This window comes from Pongo abelii, chromosome 7 (genome assembly GCF_028885655.2).
Source record: "Pongo abelii isolate AG06213 chromosome 7, NHGRI_mPonAbe1-v2.0_pri, whole genome shotgun sequence".
NCBI classification, from domain to species: domain Eukaryota; kingdom Metazoa; phylum Chordata; class Mammalia; order Primates; family Hominidae; genus Pongo; species Pongo abelii.
The window spans coordinates 89,945,846-89,957,997 of record NC_071992.2 but is presented as its reverse complement, the minus strand read 5'-3'; the positions used below and the strand labels follow the sequence as shown (position 1 = coordinate 89,957,997).

Here is a 12,152-nt window from a genome sequence, read left to right as displayed (position 1 = left end):
TTTGAGTAAAACACTTCTTTATTACTGTCAAATTAAGTGATTTCCTATGAGGTTGAAATGAGAGATAATTTTGGACTTGAGTAGTTATTAGATTTTCATGGTTGTAGTAAGATATGAATGAACACTTCCGACCACATCCTCTTCTATTGAATAATGACTTGCATCACTTAATTTTTACAACTTGTGCATCTTTTTTTTTTTTTTGAGACAGGGCCTAATTCTGTGCCCCAGGCTGGAGTGCAGTGGTTTGATCATGGCTCACTGCAGCCTCTATCTCCTGGGCTCAGGTGATCCTCCCACCTCAGCCTCCCAGATAGCTGGGACTACAGGCATGCAACACCACACCCAGCTAATTATTTGCATTTTTAGTAGAGACGGGTTTTGCCATGTTGCCCAGGCTGGTCTTGAACTCCTGGACTCAAGCAATCTGCCCTCCTCAGCTTCCCAAACTGCTGGGATTACAGGCATGAGTCACCATGCCCAGCCCAAGTCTTTTGCATACACTTTTTCTGTAATTACAATTAAGCAAATCATATATCCCTCTTCATGTGGTAAAGTTCTTATAGTTAAAGCAGAGATTTTCAACTGAGTGTAGTATTGCCCCCACCTTCACATCAAGATATTTGGCAATTTCTGAAGACAATTTTGGTTGTTCACAACTGGGAGAAATGATGTTTCTGGCATTTACTGCGTAGAGGTTAGAGATGTTGCTAACTATCCTACAATGCATAGGACATGACTCTCCCATCCCCCAGGATAAAAATAAATCTCCCACCACCCACTCTGTTTTATTATTTCTCTGAGCTTCTCAACCTCAACACTATTCACATATCTAGTCCAAATGTCAATAATACTGAGACTGAAAAACTCGGAGGAATCACAAAACAGGTGACTGGTGGGAGAGGACTTATTTACTAAAGCAGTTTCACTCATTTGCAGTTTACATTCTCAGTAGGATCAATGGGCACATTATTTGTTGAGTTTCTATCATTCATTCTACAAGATCTTTGTGTGAACCTACGATGTTCCAGGCATTGATCATATAATGATTAGCAAACATGGACTTTGTTCGTTCTTTATAAAGCTTAAGTCTAGTGGAGTCAGATGAAATTATGACACGGAGGTATATTCAATTGCAAACAGAGATCATTAAAGGAATGCAGTTTGATTCTATGAGAAGATTAACAAACGAAACTGACAAAATCTGTGGTGTTAGAGAAGGCTCCCATGGGTGAGTCCTAAGAGGCAAATTGGTGAAGAGTACGGGAGGTATATTATATTTGCAAAGCCCTGTTGATAAAACACAGAGAACAGGGGGAGTTGCCCTATACGGAGCTGAAGAAAGCACGGGCCAGACAATGTCATGCCTGTGAACCATATTAAGAATTGTGATCTTTATAGTAAGACCAAGAGGAAGCTATCAACAATTTTTGGCAAGGTAATGAGAAGATTAGGTTTATTTTAAGGATGCTTGAGCAGTGGGATTAAAAACCGATTGCTCAAGACCTAGTGTCAACCTTGAAGAAAGATTGGTGCAATGGCACAATGTTCTGTTGTTGTCATTTCCTGTTTACTAATTCATCAATGACTTGGATGAAAATATAAAAGATGTGTCAAGCAAATTAACAGATGGCACAATCCTCAAAGGAAATCTTACTATCACATATTATGATAGACAGCAAAATCTTAAAATCCAAAATTATTTCAACAAACCAGATCACTGAGCTAAAACTAAATAGGTGAAAGCTGCAGGAATAAATGTAAAAACCTCAATTTCATCTTCTAAATAATTAAGTTTAGAAGCTCAGTTGTAGGACTGGCTTTGGCAGTCGTTCTTGTAAAAATATTTAAATGTTTTAGCTTAATATGAGTCATTATGTTATGGTTGCATAAAAGAGCCAACACAATCTCAGGTTCAATTAATGAAAAAAAAAAGCCTTTAAATTTGCCAGTCCATGTGGATGATATTGTATTCAGTCTGAGTACCATATCAAAAGCAAGATATTTGGAAACTACAATACATCTAGATAAAGGCAAACTCTATGGTGAAGGAAACCATGAGAAATGAGTCTATGAACTAGAAATCATAATAAAAATCTTCAGACAAGAGTTGCTGAGGATTAAAACATACTGTCTCACAATGTGAAAAGCTCTCCATCATTTATGAATTCAAGCATAGGGTAAGAGTGTTTTCTAGGACACTCTGAAGGTGACGCTCTCAATTGGAAGAGAGATAGAGCTAAATAGATGAGTTTGGCATTTTCTTCCAATTCTGGAAGTCATTAAAGTCTACAAGCATGAATCTTCATTTTCATTTGCTTTTCTGGCTGTCAAATATCTGAACTCTCTTTCTACACATGGTTAAGTTTTTCACTTTATAAGTCTAGGTGGGAGACAGAGCCTTTCTTCCCCTACAAAAACTGAAATTGCCACCCCCTCATTTTATAGCCTTCTTAGCATGGAGGACACAGAATCCATAATCTCAGTTCAGTAGTCTGAGGTACCTGCTTGGAACTTTGTATCATGGGCTAACAAGGCAAAAGCAGAAAGAAGCAGATGGCTCCATCAGATCCAGAAGCAATATCCATGGGCAGTGGCCCCAGCTCAGCCATGGGCTGCGTCAGCAATGCTGGTCTTGTTTGTGCGAATGAAAAGATTCAAATTCTGTAAAATATTTGAAGAGATTTACTTTGAGGCAAATATGAGTGACCATGGCCCACGACACAGCCCTAGGATATCCTGAGAACATGTGCCCAAGGTGGTCTCAGGCTACAGCTTCATGTTATATATTTCAGGAAGATGCAGAAAATCAATCAATACATGTAAAGTGTACATTGATTTGGTCTGGAAAGACTGGGACAATTCAAAGCTGAGGATGAGGGTGCTTTCAGGTCATAGGTGGCTTCAAAGATTTTCTGATCGGCAATTGGTTGAAACAGTTTATCTGAAGACCTGGAATCAATCGAAGGGAATGGCTAAGATAAAGGGTGTGGAGACTATATTTCTTATTATGCAGAGGAAGCCTCCAGGTAGCCCATTTCAGAGAGAACAGATTGTAAGTGTTTCTTGTCTGACTTAAAAAAGTGCCAGACTCAGTTAATTCTCTCCTGGATCAAAAAAAAGACCTAGAAAGGGAAGGAGATTCTCTATGGAATTCAGATTTTTTCCCACAAGAGACAGCTTTGCAGGGCCATTTCAAAATATGTCAAAGAAATATATTTTAAGGTAAAACACTTCAATTTCTTTAAGGGCCTGCTGCCATCTGTCATGTGAAGCTATAGAATCAGGTTGGAATTTGGTGCCTTATTGCTACAGAGTCTGTTTCATCAGTCTTAAGATCTCTTTTAATGTTAGTGCTGGTCAGTTGTGCCTGAATTTCAAAGGGAGAAGGGTACCATGAGGCATGTCTGACACCCTTCTTCCCATCATGGCCTGAATTAGATGTTCACATTTACTTTGGAATCCCCTTGGCAGACAAGGAGGCCATCCATCAGTTGGTTGGGGGAGCTTAGAATTTTATTTTTGGTTTGCATTCATCACCCCTTTTTGACCGTGGTCCTGGCAGCAGCCCAACCTCCATTATTCCTGCCTGTTTTCCAATCCAGGTCCTTCAGCTTTTCCCAAGATTCTGTTTTCCCCAATATCGTTTTAATAAATGTATTTTTAAATTAAATCATTTAGATTTGGTTTCTGCTCCTTAAAATAACAAATCCTGACTGGTACAGTCTCAAATGTGTATTTCACCTAATGTTAAACTCTATGTTTCTAAGAGGTGCTGAAAGACAACATGTCAAATTCCAAAGTGAGACTCCTAATCACCATGCTCAGTTTTACAAAGGGAATGATTCCAAGGCTTCCTTCCTGAATCTGTGGACTTTAAACCAGATAAAAAATATAGACATAAAAAGAGGAGAGGCCAGGCATGGTGGCTTTCGCCTGTAATCCCAGCACTTCGGGAAGCTAAGGCTCCTTGAGCCCAGGAGAACGAGACCAGCCTGGCCAACATGGTGAAACCCCATCTCTACTAAAAATACAAAAATTAGCTGCACGTGGTGGTGCGCACCTGTAATCCCAGCTGTAATAGTACTCAGGAGGCTAAGGCCCAAGAATCATCTGAACCCAGGAGGCGGAGGTTGCAGTGAGCTAAGATCACGCACTGTACTCTAGCCTGGGCAACAAAGCAAGACTCTGTCTCAAAAACAAAACAAAACAAAACAAAACAAACAAAAAAACCAGGAGAAAGTCTGATAAGGATATTGTGAAAATATTTACAGCCAATCCTCATTATTCATTCATATTTGCAAAGTTGCCTGTTTACTAAGATTTATTTGTAACCCCCAAATCAATACTTGCCACACTTTTGTGTATAGGACATGTGCAGAGCAGTGAAAATTTCGAGTCATCCTATGTTCATGTTGTCAGCTGAGGTTGAACAAGATAACACTCTGCCTTCTCATTTCAGCTCTCGTGCTATAAACAGGGCTCATTTTCTGAGTACATTTTGTGCTAGGTTTTCTCACTTTTTGTGATTTCTCTGATGTTCTAAGTATAAGAAGGCAGTGTTGTGCTTTACAAAAAAGACGTGTTAGATAAGCTTCCTTCAGCCTGAGTTATAGCACTGTTGGCTGTGAGTTCAATGGCAACGAATTATCAATGTTTATTAAATAAAGTGTCTTCAAACAGACACGCAGAGAAAACAAGACTAAGTATTGATGGGTTGGTAAAAATGTTGTGACCAGAGATGCAAGAACCTAACCCTGTGATTCTGCTAGGAGCAATGGCTCAGTATTTGCTAATTCAGTGTTTCCAGTGACTTTGCAGAAAAAAACCAATGCAAATAATGAGACTCTGTATTTGAAGAGTCACTGTACTATGCGTACTCATCACATCTCAAGGGTGAAGGGGAAGTGAGGGTTTACTTTTCTCCTCCCAAGACTAGAGAGTAGCTCTCATAGGACCAGCTGAGAGTTTGTGATGTTTCCCAAAGTCAGGGCCATGATGAAATGTTATCTGACCCTAGGATCCAGCCCAGTGCAAGACCTAGCTATGGAGGATAGGTTTAACTCAAGTTTGTAATTTGGTTTATTACATGCATGGAATTGACATTTTAACTTCTGAATCAAGATTATGTTTGTGATTTAATGTGTCTGTAGAGTTACATGTTACTTAAGAGTCATCAGAAAAAGTCATAGGCCTGCCAAAGTTTTCATACAGCAATGAGAAAGAATTCTCCCTACTAAACGAGGGTGGAAGGAAACAATGATTGAGTGTGGTTTAATAATGAGTTCATGCTTGTACGATGAGTTATCTGTGCTCATACAGAATTTTCCTGTGCTGTGTGTGAGATACCTGAGTGCTGGTTCACTACTCACCATATCACAACTGTGGCCAAGGTATTTACCCTCAGGAAACCTGAATTGAGTTACACATAAAGTGCAGATGGCAACAATATGGCAATAGTATTTTAGGAATATAATTTTGTAAACATCGCCCTTGGACCAAACCCAGATAAAAGGACAAAGGTACAGATAAATTTGGCTGCCTCAGATCCATTAAGTTATGGTCCTCCTGAATGGTAGCACCAGAAGCTCCGCGCTCATTAGGGAGATGAGGGCAAAGTGAAGCCAAGGTAGGCATTCCTTCCTTATGTGGTAACCTCACTCCCAGTAAGTTTCTATGTTCTTGGCAAAATAAACAGGGAGATTCTAATCCTACCATGGAAATGCATGGGGCCTTTTCCCAAGAATCCATGTTTTACCTGAAATGTTTGCAAGAAACCATTGTGTGTTTTTGTATAAAAATATAATAGAATGGAAATAATGCATATAAACCATTTTATAGTATTTGGAATATAATAATCAGTTTTATTTTGAATTACCAATATCATTAATATTATTTTGATATGCAATATATCCAGTATTTAAATACACCACTCTTTTTTTTACAGTATAATTGGTTATCAGAAAATACAGCTGAACAAGACATCTGGAGATTATTTATGATAGATTCATGCCCCATGGCCAAGTTAACTCTCCAACCATCCAAGATTTTCATCACATTTTATAATTAGTGGGAAATCTACAGTGTTGTTCCTTAATAATGCACTTGGATTACAAAGAATATATTTCTTATATCTATCTGAATTTTCCATGGGTAAAATTTTAACTTTTTTTTTTTGCTTAAAAATCTACACAGATGAAATCGTAAATAGCAATCAGTACATCAGAGTGCTCCTCCCCACACCCCTTCCTCACACTGTCACTAAGTTGCCATATCTCTTCCTCTTTTCCAGGCTCAGCAACTCCTCTTTCATTTATTACTTTTCCTGATTTTACATCATTTTATTCTTTTTTATTATAGCCTATTCTCATTTAATTTTACATGTTGACAAACTTGGATATAATAATTTAAAGGTTCTAACCATTATTAAGTATAATGAAAAAAATTGTTTCTTAGCATTTAAATAATGTAGCATTCAATATACTACTGTGGTATACTTATTTTTGAAAATATCTTCCATGTTATAATAGGATTTTTAAAAGAAGGCATCCCTATCACAATTGCGTGGGCTCCATTAGCTCCTTCCTATCTAGGCAAGTCAGGGTTTATCAACACAAAGTGTTTCACTGGATTCAATATTTATCTTGAATGTGTACCTTGAATGTTCCACTGTAAGAGGTCCTAAAAATAAAGTCTGAGGCAGAAAGTGCAAGCAAAGGAGAAATTTAAAGTGCAGTTAAATGGTTGAAATGAAATCAAAATTGTAAATGATAAAGTACCCAAATCCCACTGTAAGAGCATAGATCCAAGAAGGAAGGGAAGTTAAATGGGAAAGTATTCATCCTCATTTCTCTGACATGCGGCAATTTTCCTGGAGAGACAAAAGATTTAAAGAAATTCAAAAACCAAATACTAATTCATCCAGTAACGTTTAATAGAAAAATAAGCTTCATTAAAGAAAGCTTTTTAACCTTCTTTTTGCTAATCTGAGGCAGCATAATTTTATAAACATATTTAGTTTTTAAACTTCAAAATGTTTCTTCAAATAATCTGTTCTCTCTTAAAATGGGGTGAACAAATTAAATGATAGTTTGTAAGAATATGAATCTTATTTCTAATAAGACCTGATCCTGAGACTTTAACTTTCATCTGAACCCAGGGATTCCCCTATAGTTGGCAAAATCTGATCAGCTCCTCGAAAAGAAACACATTTGGGGTTATTACTTTCTTCTTTAGTCATAATTTGAAGCGGCCTAAAAAAAAGCCAGAATACTCACAATAATTGTAGAAATAAATTTCAAGATACTTTAGATATAATTTTTTAAAACTTACAATGTATTCCCAAGTCGCTAAGGAAACAAAATAGCACCACTGCATTTAACTACTTAATTGGTCAAAGACATTGGAAAAAAATATTTTATATATTCAGCAGGCTTACCTCAGTCCTATTTGCATTGGCAGATCAAATGCACTTGACAATGACTACGTCAAACACAATCAGAAACTGCGTTAAGATTTTAGCAGATGACACAAAAAGGAATGGTGGAACAAATTCATTACCTGATTAAAACTGTAAGAAATATCTGAAATGTTTTTTATTAGGGCAAATGAGTGACTATTTGATAAACCATCAAGGAAGAAAGATCTTTACAAATTTTAATATTGCAGGAGAGTACAGAATAGCAGAGGAATAAAAAACATTATTATGTGTATTGAAGAGTGATGGTTCTCAATGCTGTATTATAAACCAACATCTCTTCATTTCACTTTATTGTATTTGGTATATGAATTCTCCATTAGATAATACAATTCTCGAAAGTTTCCCAAAGAAAGGTTTTGTTTAATTCATCTTTAAGCTTGTAGTTGTAACATGTTATCTGCCTCAAAGATAATGCAAAATGCATACTTATTAAATTAACTGTCAATATTTTTATATTGATATCTGTATTCTAGAGGGCTTAATTAAAATTTTATTTGATGTTTTGATATAAAGAAAATAGGGAAAGACTTGAAGCCAGAAGGCTTGAGTTCTAACTTTTCAGCAAACTAATTGCATGTCTGTTCTTGTTCTCAATTGAATGAGAATAAGTAAAAAATACAATCATAATTTAATGGCTCAATTAAAAACGAGTTCCATCCTAAATTTTAAAATGATGCATCTAGAGTAGTAATGTGCAACTTCAGGTAGAGCACATCATAAACAAGCAAATATAGTCATTTGTCTGCGTTACAAATAGACTATGCTATAAAGGCATTTATTCTTTCTGGGCTGAAATTTTGGGAGACACTCTCAGTTTTAAAATCTTAAAGTAGCCTCTTATCATGAGGACAAGCCAGGATTTCCAGATCAGCTGCTGAAAGCATGGGAAAAGAGAATCAAATACAAGCTAGGCAATAGCATTTTTCCTCAGTGTTCGCTAAGGAAAGCTGCTGCTGAAGAACAATAGGGTGGTAGGTTTGTAGGGTTTTTTTTTTATTACTTTGTTTTTGATTATCTACAATTTCTACTTTCTCACTACTAACTGGATAACTTATTTAAAAAACAAAATCAAAGACATTTCATCCTTTAAATAGGGCTGTCATTAGGAGGGGACCCACTTGTGAAATAGAAGGTACTCACTCTATTGTTAAAAACAGGACTATAGAGACTATCTGTTAACTATAGAACATTAACACAAGTTAGACATAGATAGACAGAGAAGGTAGCCGGTATGGCAGACATAGCAACTATTTGCCAACATCTACGCTCGTCTCTTTTTCCAGACATGTGGAAGAATTACAACTTCTCCACCTTTTTGAATTTGAGTTTGGTGGTATGATTTATTCTAATGAATGAAATATGAACAAAGGTAATGAATGTCACCTTGGGGTAGAAGTATATAAGAGGTGATGTGCGGTTCTCTTGCCCTGCTCCTCTGAATGGAGAGACGATGGGTTTCACATGCCACAGCCCAGCTGGCAGAGCATCTCTTAGCCTAGGTCTCCAGTGTGCTGTGCAGAAGACCGCTGACCTGGAGAGTTGTCTGGTCCTGGACAAGACCTACCTGAACAAGAAATAAATTTTTGTTTCGGTACACCACAAAAATTATGGTGCTGTCTGTCACTACGACATCCTCTAGATTTTTAACATAGTTGGTATATGTCATAGCCCAAAACACAAAAGACTTGAGTTTGAGCCCAAAATACAAAAGACTTGGTAAGCAGGCTACAGCAGGAAACCAAAAGGTAATCTATGGTAGTATTGAGTACTTGCTAAAGTGAATTTATGGATCAGGTGGTACAAGTCAGCACATTTTGAGCTCAGGCTTTGCAATTTGCCCATTGCATTGTTTTGAGCAAAGTTAGTTTACATCTCTCAATTTCCCCACTTGTAAAATGAAAATTATAATCCAAAAATAGATTGGAGTTGTGTCTATAGTAAGATTATGTCTACAAAGAGTTTAGTATAGTTGATCCTTAACACATTTTGTTCTCTTCTCATATTTTTCCTTTATTCATATAAGCACCTACTATATTCCAGGAAAGAAAAGCTGATGTAGTAGGCATTGAGCCTACAGCAATGGACAAAGCAAAAAAATCTATTTCCATGTATGGCAATGGGCTGCAAATAACTGGGCATCCAACCAGGGGAATTGCACGGTTAGTGACTTTCCGCAGGAGGTATCTAATAAGACCTTTAAATGCTTTTAAAAATTCAGCATAGTGTAGGGGCTAGACAATACATTTACCCTTCTTTAGTGGGAAATAGGAACAGGCTGCAAACTGCAGGAGGTAAGGAATGCTACTCATCTTATTCACAGTTACATGTTCAGTGCTTTGCATAAAGCCTAACCACAAGTAGAAACTTTGCAAATATTTGTTAAATTGATAAATAAGTGAACAAACTAAAAGAGCACCAACTCAGCGAACAGAATAAAATGTATTGATCACAGCCTATTTTCTTCCCTTATTTTTTTTAAAGCTCTTCTCTGAGTGTTAAAGATAGGTAAGTGAGCAAAACAAAGTTCCTGTCACCATGGAGCTTCTCAAGAGACTGAAAATTATTTTTGATGACAGATGGATGGGTGGGCCCAATTATGTTCTGAAAAATCAGATTACTTGGTGATCCTACTTCAGTAGACTTTGGTGAATGGTAGCGTCATCAGAGATTAGTTTAAGTGCTTATAAAATAGTTGGCAGAAAAGTACAAGATTTAAAATATCTAAAGGTTTAGTTTTCAGAAAGAAAATGGCTGCTGAGGTTTACATTGCAATTTGCACGGCTACATCTGTTATTTGTTTCTACTTATTACCCCATGGGTTAGTAATTAAGGCAATTTTGGCTGGATAGGGAAAACTAATAAATTGGGTTTGTTCTAATAACAGTGACTTATCTTCTGCTTTTGATGGGAACAAATAATTACAAAAGCAAAGGGTCAACCCTTAAGTAAACTCCCTGGTGCCGTTAAGGTAAACAATCAACTGTTTCTACGTAAGTTGTGTGGGGCGGTGGGCATAGTGGGATACTTTATGTCCTGCAAGTAAGCAAACTAGTTTTCTATCCTGGATCTTAGGCAAGACATTTCCTGACCAGCGTCCTGTTTTTCTCTTGCTTTCTCATCTGCCTCATGAAAGATGAGAAACTACTCAATATTATGTTTAACAGACCAGGGAGACAGCTTCTATTTGTTTTTATGTAAAGAGCTAATATAACGTATAAAATATCTTGGTCACTATTTCTACGATCTATTATTATCATAAGAAAACTCACATGTATATTGAATTGAAGGAGATTAAATTCAGACTTTAAAAGATCTTCATAATCATAAGGGGTGTTAGGGCCTTGTGGCTAGGAGACCTTGGACAAGATGCCAAAACTCTGCACAATAATATTACATACACCAAGATGTTGTTGAGAGTATTAAGTAAAATGATCCATGTTTAGAGCTTAACACAATGCATTGTACCCAGTAAATTTTCAATAAAGGTCAGCTGTTGCTATATTAGCTATTTTATGGTTATTATTATTAAAGGTTCTCCTAATAATGAAAGAAAGAATATAAAAATGGAGTCATGCTTTCTTACTCATAATCAGGAAAATGGACTGAATTATCTTCTGGTAGCTCTAAAATTAACATTTTTTTATTATAGCAAACCTAGCAGTAAAACTTATTTTCTCACAATTATTAAATACAAGTTTCTAATATCTAACATAATAAAGAAGTGTTCAATTATTTAAGCACTTAAATCTTTATCTTCTCACTCTTTGCAAGTAAAAATCACATCCAAATTGTCACCCTTTTTTCTAGTGGTCCTGAGAGGTGACAACGTACTAGCAGCTCTCACTCGCTCTCGGCGCCTCCTCGGCCTCGGCATCCGCTCTGGCCACGCTCGAGGAGCCCTTCAGCCCGCCGCTGCGCTGTGGGGGCCCCCTCTCTGGGGCTGGCCGAGGCCGGAGCCGGCTCCCTCGCCTCCCGGGGAGGTGTGGAGGGAGAGACGCGGGCGGGAGCCAGGGCTGCGTGCGGCGCTCACGGGCCAGCGCGGGCTCCAGATGGGTGCGGGCTCTGCGTGCCGCGCACTCGGTGCTTCCCGACGGTGCCTGCTGGGCTTGATCCGGGGACGAGCTCCCTCTGGGCTGCCAGAGTGCCTGGGCTAAGTGCCGCAAAGTGTGGCGAACACAGTGAGAGGTGAAGCTGTCTGGGCTTCTGGGTGAGGTGCCAACTTCGAGAACTTTTCTGTCTAGCTAAACGTTTGTAAACGGACCAATCAGCACTCTGTCAAAACGGACCAATCAGCTCTCTGTAAAACGAACCAATCAGCTCTCTGTAAAATGGACCAATCAGTAGGATGTGGGTGGGACCAAATAAGGGAATAAAAGCAGGCCACCCAAGCCAGCAGCCACAACTTGCTCAGGTCTCCTTCTACAGTGAGGTGGTATTGTCATTTTGCTCTTCACAATAAATCTTGCTGCTGCTTAGTCTTTGAGTCTGTGCCACCTTTAAGGGCTGTAACACTCACCACAAAGGTCTGCAGCTTCACTCCTGAAGCCAATGAGACCATGAACCCACCAGAAGGAATGAACAACTCCAGACATGCCACGTTTAAGAGCTGTAACAATCACCATGAAGGTCTGCAGCTTCACTCCTGAAGTCAGTGAGACCATGAACCCACCAG

The 12,152-nt window shown here is 38.1% G+C and overlaps 1 protein-coding gene across 3 annotated transcripts in view; it reads right to left on the bottom strand.

The window, feature by feature from the left end:
- Nucleotides 1-5,892: 5,892 nt before the first annotated feature.
- Nucleotides 5,893-12,152, bottom strand: part of GDAP1 (ganglioside induced differentiation associated protein 1) — a 454,780-nt gene continuing 448,520 nt past the window's right edge. For 2 of the 3 annotated variants that reach the window (XM_054560887.2, XM_054560889.2), the window contains one exon: nucleotides 5,893-9,044. The gene's annotated coding sequence lies outside the window, so the exon portion shown is untranslated. The remainder of the gene's footprint in view (nucleotides 9,045-12,152) is intronic. The other variant, XR_008527651.2, reaches the window with a different exon arrangement.